Below are 19,620 nucleotides of genomic sequence, written 5' to 3'. Positions count from 1 at the left end.
TTACTTTTTTGGCTTCAGCTTGTTTCATAAAAGCTAAATGAACGTTTACATCGTGCAAGGTGGTTGCATGTGTACATTCGAATTTCATTTATCGCATAATGTTGCTGAGATATTGTGCCTCGGTTCACTGTCTAATTAGTTTTAGTTATTGTAGAAACACTACATTTGTGAGAAACGTGTCATTTGGATGATGGACTTTAGGACAAACCGGTACCCACGAGATACCAAAACCTGAATGCCCTTTTTGTAATCTGTTGTTGCAAAAGTTGAGGAGGTATTATGCCTGTTGGAGAGTAAATTTGGTAGAAACTTCCTGTAGAGGACTTTTCCGGTTACTTTGTTCATTTTTGTTGCCACTTTCAGTTTTTCTTTTCAACAGTTAAATGGAATAGTTGTAATTTTTCGATGAAAGAGATGAATTTTCTGCATGGTAACTCAGAGGACGAAATTTCGAAAAGGGTGTAGCCGAGTTTCCATATAAAAACTGCCCCCAAGCAGAACAAAAATTAATATACGCTGTTTGAAAGGGTTTATATCTGAGATGATTTTCCCAAAATTTTAACCCTTTAACTGCCTTGGTGGAATTAGGGTGGTTCTTCTGATTTTCATTTAATTTATTTTTTTCAAAAACATCTTTATCACAAAAATTGAAAAAAATCAGGGATATTTTTGGAATTATGCCGAACCTTTCTGATTTTTTTTCAGAATTTTTCAAAATGTATTTCATGTGAAAAAAAATGTTCTAAATTTTCGATTTTTTTAAATCGCTCTTACAATTTTGGTACCACTCTAGATTTTACATCAAAAATAAATTATTTATGAGTACATTACGCTGTATTTTTTTCAGGTTTTCAAAAAATATGGACGGGTATAATATCGGACTTTGATAAAATAAATCATTCGGAAAGCCATGCGTCTCCATCAAATTGTCATCATCCGATGGACACGCATGGTATTTAGCTCTAAGATCATATATCACATGCCCTTAGAACTATATACTATGCGTTTCTATCTACAATTTTAGTTCAAGGCTTGAGTATTGACGTAATTAATAATTAAAAAAACCCCTTTATTAAACAGTTTCGGAAAATCGTATTGTTTTATTGCTTCAATCGAAATATTTAATAACTAAACTAAGTCATGTGTAAAAATTGAATTTCAAACGCTTTCGCAAATATAGTTAATCCAATTTACTTGCACTTAAAGGTCTTTTCTGGTGTTTCGTGGAGTACTTTTATCACGTATTAGCTCAAGCCCGTTTATTATGTACCTAGAAGACGTCTACATACAGCTTAGACTATGACCATTCTTTGCCTCCATTTGATCGATCCACCTTGCTCACTATGCTTCTCTTTTTCTCGAGCCTTCCGAATCACATTCAAGAACAATTTGCAAATGTTTGCCGTTTGTTATTCTGATGACATGCCCTGCCGATCGTAACTGTTCAATTCCAGCTGTACGTATGATAGGAATGAATGAATAGACGAATTCATGAGCCACCAGGATATCGTCGTCACGCACTATTATTCGAGTAGGAAGGTGTTAAATTTTAAAGTCTTTCCCTCTTATACATTTTGTTTCTTAGGATTTACTGTCAGTCCAATCTCAGTTTGTTTATTCCGTCTTTATGAGCTTAAGCCGTTTGACTTCAGCTGTCTTGTTGAGCAGTTTCAGGCAACTTCATACAATGTGATACAGAACGTCGACGAACATTTTACCTTAAAACTGATAGTTTTTTAGATTTCGCTTGGTTTCTAATTTTTCTTGATTTTGCGCTTGGTATCTAGGAATACTTTTTTTTGCAAAAGAACTATAATTTAATTGTCCTTTAGAATTTTTACTAAATATAGTTATTATTTGATTTGAATACAATAAATGTAAAATGACCTATTAGATCATGAACAAAAACTCTAAACCGTATATTAAAACCTAAATATTTGTCAATTCATTAGTTCTGATTCATGTTTCACACACCGATCCTTCCTTATGAAAATTCTTTCTTAAGCCCTGAACACAAGTTGTAGATGAAAACGTATGGTATATAGTGATGGCATGTGATATATGATCTTAGAACTAAATACCATGCGTCTCCATCGGATGATGACAATTTGATGGAGACGCATGGCTTTCCGAATGATTAATTTTTTCAAAGTCTGATATTATACCGGTCCACATTTTTAAAAAATCTGAAAAAATATAGCGTAATGTACTCATAAATGATTTATTTTTGATGTAAAATCTAGAGTGGTATCAAAATTGTAAGTGCGATTAAAAAAAAACGAAAATTTAGAACATATTTTTCACATGAAATACATTTTGAAAAATTCTGAAAAAAAACAGAAAGGTTCCCCATAATTCCTAAAATATCCCTGATTTTTTTCATTTTTTTGATAAAGAGGTTTTTGAAAAAATTAAATCAAATGAGAATAAGAAGAACCACCCTAACTCCACCAATATGTCAGTTGAAGGGTTAAAATTTTGGGAAAATGATCTCCAATATAAACCCTTTCAAACAGCGTATATCAATTTTTGGTCTTTTTGGGGGCAGTTTTTATATGAAAGCCCGGCTACACCCTTTGGAGGTATATTTAGGGATTTATCTATTTTTTGCTAAAGCACATAACTATTTCCATTAGCTTTCGTCTTAGACTCGTCAGTGCACGTCAGGGAGGTGCAAATCATATAAGTGTATTGCAAATAACTTTACGTCTGCTTAGCGGTTTATATTGAACTGCAGGTGGCGCAACAGTTCAACTTAAACTGTTATGGCACTGACGAGTCTAAGATAAAATGTAGAGCTAATAATTGTAAGTCTAGTCAAAAAAACGTGATTAATCCACCTAGCAGTGAGATGATACCTTTTTTTATCAATCCGCATGTGTTTTTTGCATGGATATTCTTAGGTGTTTTAGTTCTCATGACATTATTTTAATTATCGTCGTTTTAAACGGCAAATTGAGATTTCAATCACTCATTACTCTGTAATGCCGAAACTGCAAAACATATCGAATTTCAATCTTAGCGTGCGACAATCGATTGAACATTCCATGAGATGTCGAAGTAAGTTCCACTTTAGAGTTTTTCGTCATTGTTTATGGTACTTCCAGAGCCGGTATTCAAGAATTAGCATAGCCCAAAATGATTCGAATGGCCATAAATTATTACGCCAAACAATTTACATGAAATTAATAAACTCATCATCTGTAATTCCAGAATCGGATAAAATTCACCGATTTTGTATGGGACCTTAAGTCCTGTAATATTTGTTTTTGAAGTTCGATTTGGTCTTTTTTGAGAAAATGATTGAGCTTTGAGAATCGATTCGATACTGGAACCGGAATTCTAAAATCGGTGTAGCCGAAATCAGTTAAATTCACCTGAGCAGTGTGTAGACATCTTTGAGAAATTGTAGTGCGAATTAAAATTTGGGGGTACATTCCGAATCCAAAAACGAATACCGCTCAAACTGAAATAAATTTATTTGGTAATCGACTATATAAATCTGCAAACCCGATAAACCTGATTAATTTATGTGAAATGGACATTTTTATACTAATCACCTTGCATTTTCTAAACCAGAAGTCGGATCTGACTAAAAAGTAAGAGGTTTTATAGGATTTTAAGACCTCTCATTTGAATCATAGATGATTCTTAGATTTCATTTGAATCTTAGATCGGTTCAGCCATCTACGAGAAAAATTAATTGCATTATTTTAATTTCGTTTCATATATCATCCTGTGGTTCCACAATCAGAAGTCGGATCCAAACGTAATTCAGGAACCTTGTTTGGGAGTATACGACTTTTCATATGAATCTGAGTTTGTAGAAAACGGTTTAACCATCTCCGAGAAAATTGAGTGAAATTATTTGTCCCATACGCATTTGCTGACCTCGACGAACTGAGTCGTATGGTATATGAAAGTCATGTTCTTCCAGAATTTATTGCTGTAAATAGTTTAAATCAATATAATTATGGAATTACTTCCAACTCGATAATGCTGGTATCATCTGGTTTACATATGCCATATTCGAAAGATTATGTTGCCAAAAATGAACCGTGCTAAAATTGATCCGAGGCAAATTGTCATAAAAAAGGATGCTGTACACAGTCTTTTTGGTACTTAGAAACAATTATATGTAACAGTATAAAAAATCGTGTTTCATGTTGCTCCCAAGCATTGCTTTTTCATACAGCGCTCAAAACTCCTTCTGCTGGAATAAGGCTTACACAAAAATATCGATATCTCCGTTAAAAATGGACGGATTTTAACAATCTATGGCTTGTTGGATAGGTATTACCGAGCGAAATCTAAGTCTGGAAACATATTCTGTTTTCAAGGTCAAATGTGACAGATACTGTCAAAAAACTGAAAATTTTGACATAAAACTTCGTATAACTCAAAAAGTAAACATCCGATCTCAAAACCATTCAATAGCGTTCTGGGTGACGGGGAGACCTTTCATTCGCGACTAGTTTGATCAAAATCGGTCCGGCCATCTCTGAGATCTCGACCTCGTAGTTGACAACACACATACAGACACACACACACACACACAGACATTTGCTCAGTTCGTCGAGCTGAATCGATTGGTATATGACATTCGACCCTCCGGGCCTCGGAAAATTTTTCGAAAGTTTGAGCGAATTCTATACCTATTTTTTATATATATAAAAAAAGGTAAAAAGTCAGATTTTAATATTAATTTCATCCTATTTATTGTAGATTTTTGTACTTAATTGTCTCGAATCTTCCACAAGTTCTTTAATTGTATCCATGCTACCCCGGTAATCAATAAGCACATCATAGATCATGCTTTTTTATGGCTGGTGTGCATTCTGAAAGCTACATTCTGATTGAAATACAACAGATGAGCTTTCAGATTGCTGATATTGAGCTATAAGGATTTTTGATGCTCATAAAAAGGTTATTTTAATGCCATTATTAGTGCTTAGTGGTTACCTGGGTAATGGATCACTTGGTTCTAGAATTATATTCACTAAACATTAAAGTGTGCAAAAGTCCTGCGAATAGTAAACGGATATTCCATTGTGAACATGTCTAGGAAACAAACTTTCTCCTAAACAAAAAACTAGTACAAAATGTGCAGTTGGTTGGAAAAGGTGAACCAACATGCAGCACTACATAAACACATTTGCAAGTGAAGTGTGCACGTACTGCCAAATGACAAAACAAAACAGTGCAGTCGGCGTCGACCTTTTCGATTAGCTAAGTTCAACAACACGTGCAGGAGTAAGCTTCCTTGGTTTCCGGCAGCAGCCGTCATCTCTGACTGGCTATCTCAGACAGCACCCGACAGTTTCGCCTTGTTCAGCGGAAAGCATACATTCCTGGGCACAACCGTCGTTATGCGAAGAATCACTGCCGTATGTTTGCATCCATGGTTGTCGCTGTTCGACTTCTTCTGCCGAATGTTTCTGCGCTGCAGTAAACGTAACATCGGTAGCCGCCGAACCGAACATGTGAGAACTTGGAAGCGGCTGTAGCAAATTGCCAGGTCGATCTCTAACGAAATATCGTTATTTCGTCCACCGCAGCGCAAACTAGTTTAATACATACTTTCAGTTCAACCATGCAATTGTATGTACAGGAACATCAAGAGTAGAGAAAATTGTGTTTCTGCCGCAAGGAAAATAAAGGTAATGGGTTCTTGTTCCTTGCAAATGTGTGTAAAAAAGAGAGCTACCGTTTTCAAACGCAACATTTGAGCAAGAAAATTTGTCGTGTCGTGACTTTCAGGGTAATGTAAGCGTATGCAATTTTGTGTTTGATGATAAAAGATATTCCACGGTTGTTTTAATGTTTACGAGATTATGAATCTATTAAATGTTATGCTCCGTTTGAGGATGGAAAATTGTTCAATATTGCTCATTTCGTTGAAATATTTCTATAATCTATTTCAGGATGGTTCTAGTGTCATTACCTGGATCGGAGAGGCTTCTCAAACTTACCTGGAAGATTTTTCCTAAAGTCACAGAAATCGTGATGTAAGCCATGCAACTATCCTTTACACTAAGAGTAGGTGGCGATGCGAGACGAAATAGGCATCGTAGGTCCGCATTCGAATGTTATATACCGGGGCATCGTTTGGTATAGGAAAATTCATTGACTCATCAATAAGCTGATTGGGTATGCCAGTGATATTTTTTGGTAATAACGTCTATCATTTTCCATTACTGAAACTAATAGTCACAATTTGTCGGTTTTATTTGAAAAACACTATTAGTAATGTACTCATATCTTAGAAAATTATAGAATACAATTTCTATATAATTTGACAAACTTTAGTGATTTAACTCATGATTTCTTTCAGCGCTTTAATATTCCTCAACACAGCTTAAGGTAAACTCATCAACCCAATAGCGAATATCAAAGAATTCCAACCCAATTCCGATATTGCCAATTCCATAGAAAACATATTTTACGGGTGCCACCCAGAGTTAACGGCAGCTGACAGGACCACAGTGTGGGTGCCAGCCAGCAGTCCCATCTATGAACTGTGGGGGTGGGCGGTGATGCAGACGAAGCGTGTCGGTTAAACGGGAAAGCAACTCGAGTACGTAATGCCGTGTCGTTTTATCTCCCGAGCACCTATAATATGGTTTGGCTCTGGTTCTCCGTGGTTTATTTGCGATTTGATGCACTTGAAAATGATGTTGCTCCGCTGCTCCCCTTTCGGTTTTCCTTGATTGGAGTCCTTCGAAGTGGAATTAGATTTATAAATTGGTTATTGCAGCTTAAAAGGTTGCAGAGCAGTAGGGTTGAGTTTGGAATAACCATATTTTCGTGTTCTACTTTTGAGTGAGTAGAACTGCAAATAAAGCCATGTACAGATCGAAAGTTGGTATGAAAATAAAGATATCGAACGAGTGAACTTCTTGATTTGAATCTTGAGATATGAGTATTTCTGATGGTAGATAAAAATAATGGTATATGAAGAGAAAAAAAAAATAAAAATTTGATGATTGGAAAGGTCAGAAAAAGTTCATACAATCTCATAACCTTTTTTCCGAAATAAACTTTCGACTTGTTTTTGCCTTTCTTATAAAGAAAGTGAAGTCGAGTTAGACAGGTAGATGATATAAATAATGACACTAGACGATTAAACCGGTTTTAACAAACTTTGATTCAAATAAGACCTTTAAATCCATTGGTTGGTAATCGATTTTTTGTTCAGATCCGTCTTCTGGTTCTGGTACACATTGATGGCTAGAATTCGTTTTGTTTTATTTATTATGTTTTTTTTGGAACAGGAAAAGTCCGCTTCGGCTGAGATCCTTTTAATGTCTTTCTCCAACAGGCATAAAACCTCCTCATCTTCTGTATCAATAGATTACAACATCCCTAACAGCGCTTATCAATATAATTTTCACTAACAATCAAAAATCAAAAATACATCCAAACTACATTTTGCATTTTTACTGCAGTACACGATAAATGCAAATCGAAAACAATAAGGCTTTCACATAACACATAATCAAATAAGTGACGCAACCGACAAACCACTTTTTTCTATCCGCTCCATTTTCTCGTAGATGGCTCAACAAATTTTGATAAAGTATGGCTAACTTAAAAATACTATTGGATTATAGATGCCGTAAACGACAAATCGCACTTTTTTCTATCTGAATTTTATTTTCTAGAGGAAGTTCAATGATCGAATTCCAACTCTAGTATCGCTGATACTTTCGGCTAAGTTAATGTTATCGAATAAGCAACGTAAGGGTTGAATCATTCGGAATGGACCCAAATGAATCTATCTGAGTTTCTGCCAAAAATTAGCTGCAGATAAGTGTTGCTAATGCTCTCTGATATGCGTGGATCGATTAACAAATTATTACGTTTAGCTTTTGGCTATATTACATAAGTAAAATCCTTCGGGAAAGTGAAGAAAATCTTGAAAAATGTTTTGTATGAACTTGGAAATTTTATGCTCAATGCATGCTAGATCTTCGATGATTGTTTGGCGCATATCGAGTTGTGTAATGCTTGCCCGCTGGAGAGCAAAATATGAATACTTGATTATTAATAAAATCGTTTGGCGCAAAACGAGCTGATTTGTGTTCAAATTTTCTTGAGCCTACTTGATTCATGTGTTTCTTTATTTCGAACCACTTGTTCAATTAGGTATGGGCGCCAAATGAACAGCATACAGGTTTCCATTTTTCGAAATATAAATTGTGTTCAATGCCGTCAATTCAAATTAAAGAACGAAATAAAAAAAGAAAGTTATGGACGAAAGCACGTTATTTTATGATTCGTTGTTTTCTTAAAATTCCAGAAATGTGAATTTCTATCTTCACGATGGATGTAATTATTGCTGCAACAACGCGCTGAACTTTCATCCAAAAACATCAAGATTTGAAGTGTGCAATGGAACAATTCCATTTGAATCCAAAGGATGTTTTATGTTTTTTTTTCGGCTTAAATTTTACATAAGCATTACGTAAAGTAAAACTAGCATCACCAGTTGGGGCCATTGGTTCATGTGGGATCAAACGTCTTCAATTGGTCCAGACAGGATCCAAATTATATCAACCCGCTCGAGATGTTTTTGGGCATATTTTTCTCTAAACATCGATTTCTGCAGAGTACTTCGACATTTCAAATTATTTGCGTTTATGTGGCTATGAACAGTTCCTAACAATATACTCTAACTAACAACTCTTGCTGCTTTTACGGACATCATGGAATGAACGGGGTTTGGAAATTATCACATTGACATTTTTCACCTGTTTGAAACGATTCATCGAATTTCTCACAAACTGAAAAATTGCTGAGATTCATTTTATTATTCAACTTCATTGATCGCGAACAATAATGACCACACTTTTCTGATACCGACTTTCACACAGGTCATTTGATTATTCTGATTTTGTCAGTGTTCGAAATAATTTCCATCCAAAGAAAATTTTTCAGTAGTAAGAAGTTCTTCTGGACAGCTGTAGGTACAGAAATAAGGGGAACAAGTGCAGAACGCACAGGAACAAGTGTGTATGGTACAGGAACAGGTGGAAAAAGTGAAAAAATACAGAAAGTACAGGAACAAGCACAGACATGAGAGAACAAATACTGAAAATACTGAAACAAGTGCAGAGAGGACAGGAACATGTAGAGAAAGCACAAAAATATAGAGTACTGAAACAGGTACAGAAACTGATACATACAATTCAGAAACAAGAGCAGAAAGAACAGGAACAGGTTCAGAAAGTACAACAATAAATACAGAAAGTACAGGAGCAAGTGCAGAAAAAACGTTCAAAGTTTAAAGGTTAATGGCAAATGTTTTCGAGGGAACGATTCCAATGATACCCACTGACATGTCATTCAAATTTAAACGTCATTTTCCCGTCCGTTTAGCTTTCAGATTACCGCCAATAAAGCACAAGAGTAATTGTAAAGAGTTTGTGTCATGAAGTTTGAGTTTTTACATGGAAAATTGTATGTTGCCTGTTCGCGTGTTGGCAAACCATCGGTTTGACATACTTTTACCGAAAATGGAGAAACAAAAATGTTTTTAATCGCAGAGCAGCTATTCTCAACTTGTGGTCCGCGATATAAAAAAGGCTCCGTTTTATTGACAATAACCATGAAAATTGATTGAAAGAAGTATTGATTCATTCACATCTAATCTAATATTATTGCGCTACGAAGTGTGCAGGGGTCCGCTAGTTGTTAATAATTAAATAGGGGACGGGTATAGTGTGCTGGATAAGTCGATACCTATCACGCAACCCCCTGGGTACGATTTCCATCCCCGCACATAGGGTCAAAAAGTTTTGCTGGCCCGAAGGGGCGAATGACCTTAAGGTTAAAATGTCTTTAAAAAAATATAGGAAGGTGTTTACTTCAAACCGTTGTTATAAACAAAACAAGTTTAACAAAGTACGATTGCAGAAGCCTTAGATGAAGATGCTGACGAAATTTGCTTGCGTGGTACCGAATGATGAAAGTGGTTGAGTTTGGCATTTTGACATTACGGAACACAGGCCATTTTTCGGCTTTAGGAAGGCTATATAGGGTGGGAATCTGGGACACTTGATCAGAATCCGGAGGCAGCAGGATCAGCTGTTACAGGAAAAATCAGTAATTTTGGAGCTCGACTATGTCGGTCTATGAAGACGTAAATTTACACGAATTTTTCTAGGTTGTGTACAAGAAGACACACTTTAAACAGCTAATTTATAATGAATATAATATAGTAAACGAGGAAATGAAGCAGTGAAAACATTTGTAGTCCATTCTCAAGCATTATATATATCTCGTTCTTTTTGGCTGGATTTAGCATTCTGCCATTACGGGAACAAGGTCAAGGAGTGGTGGTGAATCAACCACTGGTGATCATGGATATGAACACACCCAATACGCCCCGCTACAATAATATTGGAACATTTTCTAGCGGAACCTTCAACATTTGCGAAAGCTAGTCGTAGGTGAAGTGCAGTTCAATGCAAACTGGTGTTCGATAACGTGTAATTATTAGTAATATCAGTTAAATTTCTTCTGGTATTAATCTTTTGGACGACGCATTGCAAAAAGAGTCATACAAAAGGCCTGACCATTTGTTACTCTTTATTCATTTTGAATTGAGCTTGGAAAAGCAACATGATAAGACTTTTTAATACAAGTTTAACTGATTGATTATCAATCATATTTATTCAACCAATTTTTGATCGTAACACCCTTTACAGGGTATAAAATGGTCTATCCTCCATCGAACCGTAGGCCAATACAGTTGCCAATTATTTTAACGTGTAATAAATCTACTAAAGTTCGAGTTTGGTTGCAAAGTAGGTAACAAATTTAGTGAAGGAATTCAATTTGTCTAAAGTATTGGGAGTACAAATTAGTTCGGTCTGTTCTCAAAAGATGTCTCTGGCTGTTATGAATATTGAACAGTAACAGCTTATGCCTCATATTCAGTTCATATTGTTTCGATTTTTTTTTAAACCGGGTGCTTGGGCGGAAGGATAGGTAAAAAGCGAGAAGACCAGTGTTTGTTGTCTGATGAACAGAGAAGATGTTTGGATATATGATACCGGTCGTGAGGCTGCTAGGATTTAGACCATGTTCAATGTACGCTTACCAAAACTAGTCTTGTGGTAGAACCGTGTCTGTAACGCGCATGCACAGAGTGCATAAGAACGCAGGTTCGAGTCCTGTCATCTTTTTTCGTGAGTTTCTCGTTCATTTGGCTTCTCCAATATATGTTTCCACTCAGTCATTGTAAAAACTGAATAAAAACCTTGTTTTTCGTTGTGTTAATTCTGAACAATTTTGCAGTAAGTTTTCGTTTTCTGTTTTAATTGGAAGAAAAGTGCAGCTGAAGCGCATCAAAAGCTTGTGGATGTTTATAGTGATAATGCTTCAACTGATAAATCATATAGGAATCATTTCGACGTTTCAGAGATTTTGGAGATTTCAGCGTTGAAGGCAGGCTTCGTTTTGAACAAACAAAAGAATTGGAAGACAAACAGTTGGAGGCATTACTCAATGAAGCTCCGCGTCAAACGCAAGACGAGCTTGCAGTTTCTGTAGGGTTAAAATTCATGGGAACGATTCAAAAGCAAGGCAGTTGGGTGCCTTATGAGCTGAACTCGAGAGACATAGAAAGGCGATTTACTCAGTTGCTCGCAAGTGTAAAATTGAAAACAAAGAAAGAGTTTTTTACATCAAACTGTTACTGGCAATGAAAATGGATATTCGATGATAACTCGAAAGCAAAAAAATACTACCGAAGCAGAATATTCATGGTTCGAAGGTCATGTTGTGCATCTGGTGTGCAAAAGATGTTATGTACTATGAACTGCTACAACCAGGCTATACTATAATGGGCGATCATTATAGGCTGCAATTGATGCGTTTGAGCCGTGCATTACGAGAACAACGGCCGGAATACAAGCTGAAACGTGATAAAGTTATTCTCCTGCATGACAACGCAACGCTTCATGTCGCAAAAGTCGTAAAAAATATGTGGAATCGCTCAAGTGGGACATTTTGCCGTACCCGTCGTATTCTTCTGACATTGCTCCATCGGCCTACTGCTTTTAAACTTGGACCGCCTCAAAAGATAAGACATTTTTCCGAGATGAAATTCGAAAATTGCCTGAGAGATGGGAAAAAGTAGTAACTACCGATGGACAATACTTTGATGTCATTCAGTAATAGCCGTTCAACCGAGAAGGTTGTGTATAGAAGCGTACAGTTTAATAACGCTGGTTAGTTTACACGCGTTAAATACGACAACGGTTGAACTACAGGTAGATACCTGTTGGCAGCAGCCGTTAAAACGTAAAATCGTGCTGCATAAGAGAGCCCTAGTGCTGGGCCAAGCTGGTGAAGGAAACAACAAAGGGCGTTTCCCAAGCTCTACCCAGGCCACAATATACAGCCACAAGTGCTGAGCAGGAGAGTGCAAAGGCACATTGAAGAAGAAGAGTGCAAAGGCACACAGAAGCAGGAGAGTGCAAAAGCACACCGGTGCGAAGGCACTTCGGTGCAGAAGCATATCGGTGCGGAGCACAAGGAAGAAGGAGACAAGACAACTCGGTCTTTCCACTGCCATACAACACGCAGGTATACACCGGTGACCTGCGCTGGTTACAACTGGCGAAGACAAAAGTAAATCGGAGATCGAGTGGTGCTGGATGTCAGGTAGCAGTAGCATCACATCCAACAATCAGCAACCAACAAGAACATCTAGAGCAACGAGGATCTACACGGCAGTGCAACGGAGATAGACAACAATTTCAAGGTAGAAGTTTTTTCTTCTCCTTTTAATTGAGTACTGTGTAGTGTTGGTTTCATTTTTTATTTTAAAGTTTGATTAAAAATTTTAATGTGATGGATGAATCCATGGACGTAAATCCTAGCATGAATCCTATATCCCCACGAACGAAAAAATATCAGGAGAGCTCTTCTGGGCCTTGGATAGTCTTTTTTAGACGTATAACAAAGCCATTAAACATTTACCAAATTTCTAAAGGTTTGACATCACGATACTCTTCAATTAAAGAGATCATAAAAGTAAATAACGATAAAATTCGTGTTGTGGTAAATAATTTGAAACACGCGAATGATATTGTCTCTTCGGAACATTTCATTAAAGAGTATAAAGTTTACATACCCTCCAAAGATGTCGAAATTGACGGTGTTGTTACCGAAGCGAGTCTTTCGGTAGATGATTTACTCAAGCATGGTGTTGGTCGTTTCAAGAACTCTATGCTTGAGGGTGTGAAAATACTGGAGTGCAAACAACTGTACTCAGTAGTTCATGAAGAGGGAAAGAAAGTTTATCGCCCATCAGACTCGTTTCGAGTGACATTTGCCGGATCTGCGTTGCCGTCCCATGTCTATGTCGATAAAATTCGCCTCCCTGTTCGGCTTTTTGTTCCAAATGTAATGAATTGTACGAACTGCAAAAAATTCGGACACACAGCTACTTACTGTAGCAATAAACCAAAATGTATTAAGTGTGAAGGACCTCATAAAGATAATGATTGCAACAAGGAAATTGAAAAATGTATTTATTGTGGGGAAAGTCCTCATGAGGATATTTCATTATGCACTGCATTTAAAGTGCACAAAGACAAAATTAAGCTTTCTTTAAAAGCACGGTCTAAGCGCACATATGCAGAAATGCTTAAAACGGTCATTGATGTCCCCCCTTTGGAAACCGAAAACGGGTTTTCAAATCTAGAGGAACCAGAGGACTCTGACTCTGACGAAAATAGTGAAGGTAATTCGTTTATCACTACCCAAGGGTCAGTTAAGAGAAAGAAGTCTTCTTCCAAATTACCAAAAAAGACACCTAAAGTTTCATCTTCAAAAAAAGATCCCCGTGTTAAACAAAATAAGTCAAAACCAAAGACTGTGCCTCCTGGTTTGTCAAATTCACAAACCAATCCAGGATCTAGCACAGAAAAAGGTAATAATCCTGTGGGCTCCATTTCACAGCCACCAACAGGATTACTGAAGTTTTCGGAAATTGTTGAATGGATTTTCTCAGCATTCAATATATCTGAACCCTTAAAGACCCTCATAATGGCATTCCTTCCAATAGCTAGAAATTTTTTGAAGCAGTTATCAGCTCAATGGCCAATTGTCTCAGGTTTTGTATCTTTTGATGGATAATTTATCACCCGCCGCAAATGATACAATCACTGTCCTGCAGTGGAATTGTCGAAGCATCATGCCAAAACTTGATTCATTTAAAATTTTATTGCATAGTCAAAAATGTGATGTATTTGCTTTATGCGAAACATGGCTTACTTCAAACATAGCTTTAAATTTTAATGATTTTAACATTATACGTCTCGATAGAGACTCTCCGTATGGTGGAGTGCTTTTGGGAATTAAGAAATGCTGTTCCTTTTATAGATTAAACATCCCTTCAACTTCTAGTATAGAAGTTGTTGCTTGCCAAATAAACATTAAAGGCAAAGATATTTGCATAGCTTCGGTTTATATTCCTCCAAAAGCACAAGTTGGACAGCGACAGCTTAATGAAATGGTTGAAGCCCTTCCTGCTCCACGATTGATTCTGGGGGATTTAAATTCGCACGGAATGATGTGGGGTTCCGTTTACAATGATAGCAGATCATCTTTAATACAAAACATTTGTGACAATTTTAGCATGACGGTATTAAATATGGGTAGCATGACACGGATCCCAAGACCTCCTGCACGCCCAAGTGCATTAGATCTATCTCTTTGCTCAACATCAATTCGACTAGATTGCACCTGGAAAATATTGCCTGATTTACACGGTAGCGATCATTTACCAATCATCATCTCAATTAGCAGTAGCAATTGCATTGCTACTTCCGCTAGTATTCCATATGATTTGACAAAAAATATCGACTGGATTAAATACCAAAGTAGTATCTCTAGTATTTTGAATTCAATGGAAGAGCTCCCTCCACTTGAAGAATATGACTTCCTCATTTGTTCGATTCTGGAGGCAGCAGAACAATCCCAAACTAAACGCTTTCCTGGGCCAACGACTAACAGAAGGCCTCCCAACCCCTGGTGGGACAAAGAGTGCTCAGAGGCTAAACTCGCAAAACAAAATGCTTGCAAGACGTTTCTAAAACGGGAAGGAGGAACTCCTCAGAATTTTGAAAAACTTATGGTTTTAGAAACCAAGTACAAGAGCATACTTCGAGCCAAAAAATGTAGCTATTGGAGACATTTTGTCGAAGGTTTGTCAAGAGAAACCTCAATGAGCACTCTTTGGAATACGGCCAGACGAATGAGGAATCGTAACGTGGGCAATGAGAGTGATGAATACTCGAACCGATGGATATTTGACTTTGCTAGGAAAGTTTGCCCAGATTCTGTTCCTACGCAAAGCATTATACGGGAATCTCCTCCAAATAATGGTTTTATTAATAACCCATTTTCAATGATGGAATTTTCTATAGCACTCTTGTCTTGTAACAATAACGCCCCTGGGTTGGACAGAATTAAATTCAACTTGGTGAAGAATCTGCCCGACCTCGCAAAAAGACGTTTGTTGGAATTGTTCAACAAGTTTCTTGAGCAAAATATTGTTCCGCCTGACTGGAGACAAGTGAAAATTATCGCCATTCAAAAGCCGGGGAAACCAGCTTCCAATCACAACTCATATAGACCCATTGCGATGTTGTCCTGCATCAGAAAATTGTTCGAAAAAATTATTCTACGACGTCTCGACACTTGGGTCGAGACGAACGGTTTGTTGTCAGATACTCAGTTTGGCTTCCGTAGAAATAAAGGGACGAATGATTGCCTTGCATTACTTTCGTCTGACATCCAAATTGCCTTCGCTCAAAAGCAACAAATGGCATCTGTATTTTTAGACATTAAAGGAGCATTTGATTCAGTTTCCATTGATGTTCTTTCAGACAAGCTCCACCAACATGGACTTCCAGCGGTTATAAATAATTATTTGCACAACCTTTTGTCAGAGAAGTGCATGTATTTTTCACATGGCGATTTGGCAACATTCAGAATTAGCTACATGGGTCTCCCGCAAGGCTCATGCCTCAGTCCGCTCCTCTATAATTTTTACGTGAATGACATTGACAGCTGTCTAGTAACCCCATGTACACTAAGGCAATTGGCAGATGATGGCGTGGTTTCAGTTACTGGGCCCAAAGCTATTGATCTGCATAAACCATTGCAAGATACCTTAGATAACTTGTCCGTTTGGGCTGTTCATCTTGGTATCGAATTCTCTGCGGAGAAAACAGAGTTAGTCGTCTTTTCAAGAAAGCATGATCCCGCGCAGCTTCAGCTCCATATGATGGGAAGAATGATCCAACAGGTTTTAACTTTTAAATACCTCGGGGTGTGGTTCGATTCCAAATGCACGTGGGGAGGACACATTAGATTTCTAATAACAAAATGCCAACAAAGAGTAAATTTTCTTCGAACAATAACAGGATCTTGGTGGGGTTCTCATCCGCAAGATCTAATAAAATTGTATCAAACAACGATACTTTCAGTGATGGAATATGGATGCGTTTGTTTTCGTTCCGCTGCAAACTCTCATTTTATCAAACTTGAGCGAATTCAGTACCGTTGTTTGCGAATTGCCTTAGGCTGCATGCACTCGACACATACAATGAGTCTTGAAGTTCTCGCGGGAGTTCTTCCATTAAAAGATCGATTTTGGGAGCTTTCATCACGCCTGCTAATAAGATGTGAGGTGCTGAATCCCATGGTAATTAATAATTTCGAACGACTAGTCGAGCTTCGATCTCAAACAAAATTTATGACAGTATATTTTAACCATATGTCACAGGAAATCAACCCTTCAAGATATATTCCTATCCGTGTCAGCATCCTAAGTGCCCCTGACTCAACTTTATTTTTCGATACATCCATGCAGCGTGAAGTGCGTGGAATCCCGGATCATCTACGCTCGACGGAAATCCCAAAAATATTTTCAAGTAAGTTCAGGCATATTGACTCTGAGAAAATGTTTTACACGGACGGATCGCGAATTGAAGAAGCGACAGGGTTTGGTATGTTCAACAATAATGTTTCGGCATCATTTAGGCTTCAAGAACCTGCATCTGTTTATATAGCAGAGCTAGCAGCAGTTCATTATAGTTTGAGTGTAATCGTCACATTATCTCCAAACCATTATTTCCTCTTCACAGATAGTCTGAGTGCAATTGAAGCCATTCGCTCAATCGCTGCTGGCAAAAATGAACCGTTTTTCTTGGGTAAAATAAAACAGTGTCTGAACGACATATTGAATAATAATTATCTAATCACTATAGTCTGGGTCCCGGCTCATTGCTCCATTCCAGGCAATGAAAGAGCCGATAATTTAGCCAAACGTGGTGCTATTGAGGGTGAAATTTATGAGCGACCGATTGCTTTCAACGAATTCTATAGTTCGTCTCGCCAAAGAACACTTGCCAGCTGGCAAGCATCTTGGGATAGAGATGATCTGGGTCGGTGGATGCACTCAATTATTCCGAAAATATCGACAAAGGCATGGTTCAGGGGACTGGATGTGAGTAGGGATTTCATTCGTGTGATGTCCAGACTCATGTCCAATCACTACACGTTAGATGCACATCTCCTTCGAATTGGGCTCTCCGAGACTAATCATTGTGCTTGCGGAGAAGGTTATCGGGATATTGATCATGTCGTTTGGACATGCGTGGAGTATCGTGATGTCAGATCTCAACTAATAAATTCTTTGCGTACCCAAGGTAAACTATCCAATATCCCAGTTCGAGACATTCTTGCTTGTCGTGACCTTTCATACATGAAACTTATTTATCATTTCATAAAGAAAATTGGAGTTTCAATTTAATAAAGGCCCCTTTTAAGACTTAGTTCTGATCCCAGCTGTGCCCATGAGTTCAACCAATAGCTAAATTAGAATAAAAATTATGTAATGATACAAACAAACTCGAAACAGTTTATGAAATTATCAACAAAATGTCTGAAAATAACAGCTTATTTTATAATTTATAGAAGTTAATCGTTTGGTTCAAATAATATTTCCGAGTAGATTTCATAATTAATGACGAGTTACCTAAGATGATATTTAAGCTATAAGAGAATATATTTTAATAAATTCAAAACGTTGTGACTATGTTAGAATTAAATTAGGATAAGAATATTATGTTAAAGTGATGCTACGGCGAAGAAAAACTTATGTAAACTGCCTTAAGAAATAAACGTATTTATGGAAAAAAAAAAATACTTTGATGAATCTTTAAATTCCTTTTATTTTGAAATAAATGAACGTTTTGACCCCAAAAAAGAGACCGAATTATTTTTTACTCCCAATAAATAAACAATGTTTTGAAATTAGAAAAAAAATCATAGATTACGACAGAAAAAATATGTATGTATGTATGTATTTTAGTATAGGAATAATTTTTATAACTATTATTATTTTATAACTAATTATCTATTATCTACTGATAGTGTTTTTGTTTAAGTTTACTGTGAAGTGCTGTATTAGAATATCGAAAATGTTTTATGGAAAACTGTAAAACGGCTGTCTCAGTCTTATAATACAAACGAATGTTGTTTACTGTCCGACGTTTCGGCCTTTGATGTAGGCCTTTTTCAAGGAAAACTTGATAATTTATTGTGTTACATTGACAAAAACATAGAAATAATACAATGTAAAAACTTACTAAAGTCTATCGTTTATAGTAAACACATGTCGATGTCTGACGCTACGTTGTCTGATCAATTTTAGAACATGCTTTAAGATACTACGAGAAAATTACCACCACCACACGCAGATGAAGAAATATTAAGGCTCAAAGAAAAAGCAGCACTCATTCATCACACCATCAACGAAGGACACAATTTTGCATTGGAGAAAACAAAGATCATAGATCGATCTTTGCGATCTACAGCTTTGCCTCTGTTGGAAATGTGTCATATTTCCAATACTACCAAAACAGTTAATAATCGCACCGATGTACAAGGCATCAACACCACTTAACACTGGTATTCTACATTCTATCAAATCCATCAAATACGATAAGAATCGTAACACAATAAATTTTCCAGTTTTCCTTGAAAAAGGCCTACAACAAAGGCCGAAACGTCGGACAGTAAACAACATTCGTTTGTATTACAAGACTGAGACAGCCGTTTTACAGTTTTCCACGAATATCACCCCACTCGAAATCAAGTATAACCTCAAAGAAAATGTTTTATTATAATATAGTAAACACGTGACTACGTTTGCTGTTCGTCTAGAAAACGGCAATTCCAAGTTGGGGAACAAGGATGTCAATTGGCCGTTTTTTACCGTATTAAAATGCTTTCACATCAACAGCTTTGTAAACCATATGTGATAAATTCGATTCGTACTATGATCACCCCGTCAGGTGGTTGGAGGTGTAGACGCGTTCAGCAAACATTAATGCCGAATCATGTGTTGACACTTTGATCATACACTACACGGTGTATGTTTTCGTAATCATCTCAAAGTTACGTATCATAATATCAACATTGCCAGCGACTCCGAACAAACACATTTGAAAGATCGTGTCAATTTTCGCTCTTTGAATCACAATAAACTCAAACAGAATAATGACGAAAAACAATATTTCCAACAACATT

This window comes from Malaya genurostris, chromosome 2, assembly GCF_030247185.1.
Source record: "Malaya genurostris strain Urasoe2022 chromosome 2, Malgen_1.1, whole genome shotgun sequence".
NCBI classification, from domain to species: Eukaryota; Metazoa; Arthropoda; class Insecta; order Diptera; family Culicidae; genus Malaya; species Malaya genurostris.
This window is presented reverse-complemented; position numbering follows the sequence as displayed.